Here is a 3,145-nt window from a genome sequence, read left to right as displayed (position 1 = left end):
GAAGTATAACAGTATATTCTTTGGTAGTGTGATTTCACGGATGTTTCTCCTGTGTTCATTAACGGTGAGATCAAGTACTTGATAATTGTATCGTTCTGTATAATAATAACAGGTGCTTATGATAAGGTAATTATATTCCTGACAAAAGCCGAGGGAGTGGCTGACAAAGTCCGGGTGCCAAATCAATTAGATTATATCAGTATAAGCCAGTGTTCCGCAAACGTTTTACTTCACGGCCTATTTACGATTCCAGGCACCAAGCCGCGGCCCAGCAGCCCAGCCGCGCTAGGGACCAACATAACAAATCCTGGCAAAAACTTTTGACATGAAACCTCCATATATAGGCCTGTATACAATATTTTGACATCATTATCTGTTCTCTCAGTGACAAAATTTCATTGTATACAAATTAAATATATTTTATTAAATAAATAATACAGTACATTTGTGTTCCCCCCCCCCCCGCAAATTGTTGATTGTTTTTTTTTTCTACTATGATTCAACCAAACACGGTTCAGCCACACACGTCTTAGCTTTCTCCTTCTTCCAAAAACTTTTACGCACACTCTGTTATTCCGAAAGACTTTGAAAGACTACCTTACTATACAGGTATTATGTTTAGTAATAACAGGGAACAGTGAAATTACATTAATTTACATTAATTTCACTGTTCCCTGGTAATAAAGTATCCACATGGGCATTGGGTTATCAAGAAATGTGTGGTGTTGTTTACTGTAGTGATCTTTATAGGACAGGTCTTATATTTATTTTTATCTTTAGCTCATGACTCATCCTATCATTCCTACGTACCTTATTTACTGGATCTTACATGGTTAACACTAGACGACTAGTCCCGAGGGGGCATAGACACAAAAACAGCTTATAACTCAAATAGCACGCATCATCTGACACTTTAGCAGCGTGTGCAAGCGACGCATTCGCTGTAACAAGCGGCTTTAATAAAAACTTTGTTCATGATGAAACGTCTCTTTGTTATTAGACTAGAAAAAAAATCTGAAAAAAATGAGTTAGGGGGAGTGGAATGTTAGAAGCAATCCACATAGCCAAATATCCTAATTATTTCCTTCTGGTCACCCTAAGCCCTGTTGGCACTTGATTTTACTCCTTGTATACAAATGGCGGCCGTTTTTCAAAATGGCCGCCAAATTTGTCTAAAATGTGCATAAAATTGAAACTAAATAAGCTACAGATATGATTTTGCTGTCTAAACTCATAATTTCTAGACAGGCAACAAATTAGACATATAAAAACTACTGTCACTCAAGCCAGAATGGAACATAATTAAAAAATAGGTGTTTATTTGTTTAAAAATAATCGAAAAACATACTTACTTAATGTACATAAAATAAGAACGAGTATATAAGCTAGTTTTCTATGTAATCCAGATAGATTTTTGAACAAAAATAGATTTTATTGACTAATTTTTATCATTTTTACTGCGCTGAATTCAAAAAAGTTAGGTGCCATTATTTTCCCAAAGTCATCGGCGCCATTTTGAATTTCAAGATGGCTGACGCACCACATAAAACATGGTCATGATTGGTGTCAATGGAAAGCAGTGGCGGATCCAGTGGCGGATCCAAGGAGTTCGGACGAACTCCCCTCTGTGAAGAAACGTAACAAAATACTATTGGGTCCTGGCTAAAGCCTGGTTTCCTGTCGACGTAAGAAGGTAGATTTACTTACGATTACGTCGTTTTATCGTAAGAAAATGCGATTTGACAGGAAACCGATTACGACTGGTGCGTTTTGAAATCGACGTAACGTAAACTAAAATCGTCGCAAAACAGTTTTGGACAGGAAACCGACGTATTAAATTTTCATGTGATACGTCGATTTTCCACTATTTGACAGGAAACCGCGATTTAGTGACTTTTTGTTGGATGAACTCGCATACGTTGCGTTGCAAACGATTCTTATGAAAAGTTGACTTGGAGTCAACTTTTCATAAGAAACGTAAGCGGAAACGTATGCTGTCTGTATATCTTGCCTATACAACATAATTGTCGACGAACTAGAACTCTCATTGACTTACGAATTTATAATAAAATGGTTAAAAAGAAGCATATCCTCCACTTTTTTCAAACACAATGATAGGCATGTAAACTCTTATAGATTTTGTTAGCCCTATACACAGTGGCGGCTCTAGAATATAATTTATGGAGGGGGCCTAAGGTGTCCGACTGGGGGGGGGGGCTAAGTATTTATGGGTGCAACTATAGCGCGCAGCGTTATCCGAGGGCCGAAGGCCAGATCCGGGGTATGGGAGGGGTTGGGTATGGGAGGGGAGTCCTCTACACCCAAAATGAGTTTTTTATTTTAAAAAATTTGGACTTCTAGATTGCTTGACTTCTTCATTGGCTGGTATGGGAAAACTAGGCCTATTTTTTATTTATTTTTTTTTTTGGTCCGACTGCCCGAACTAAACATGAATCATACCATTATTGGATGCATAATTATTTATTTCTATGATTATATTACAAAAATCTCTGTCCCCCCCCCCCCCCCCCACCACCCGACAGCGCAATTAGATTTAATAAATTACATTTATTATACAAAAAACTTATAGGCCTATAATATAAAAATTATGTATAATACATTATAATATAGGGCCTAAATAAATAAAATATATAGGCTCATTGCCAGTTGGAATATTTTCTGTTAATTTCAATAAACAATTTTTTCAAGTGTATTTCATTCTTAATTTTAATTCATGTTTATATTATACAACCCGAATTTTAACATATAAGTCATGTTTTCTGTATAACTGTATATCTGGAGATAAGATCTGTCAGTTCAAAACATAATATAATAAGGTGAAATGAAATAAACAAAGCACAATATAGGCCAAATTGATATTTTGAGAACGGAACACTAAAATTGATAACGAGAAAGTTAGCAAATCGAGATTTGTATGCCCTTATTCTGTACTACAGGACTAGACTATTGTTTAAATCCAACGGTGAAAATTGTCCTCGAATCTCGCCAGGTAATTTTAATGAGGATACCAGACAGGAAGTGAGAAATGTTAACATATCGCAGTCGCAAAGAAAAATTCAACTTGACGTAACATGCATGTGACGACGTTAGAAGAGGCTTTGCCGTTCGAGCTTGAAAAATTCAA

This window comes from Anneissia japonica, unplaced genomic scaffold, assembly GCF_011630105.1.
Source record: "Anneissia japonica isolate Jap-2015-1 unplaced genomic scaffold, ASM1163010v1 scaffold1889_len2455224_cov183, whole genome shotgun sequence".
NCBI lineage: Eukaryota > Metazoa > Echinodermata > Crinoidea > Comatulida > Comatulidae > Anneissia > Anneissia japonica.
The sequence above is the reverse complement of the archived record's forward strand: the minus strand, read 5'-3'. Positions refer to the sequence as shown.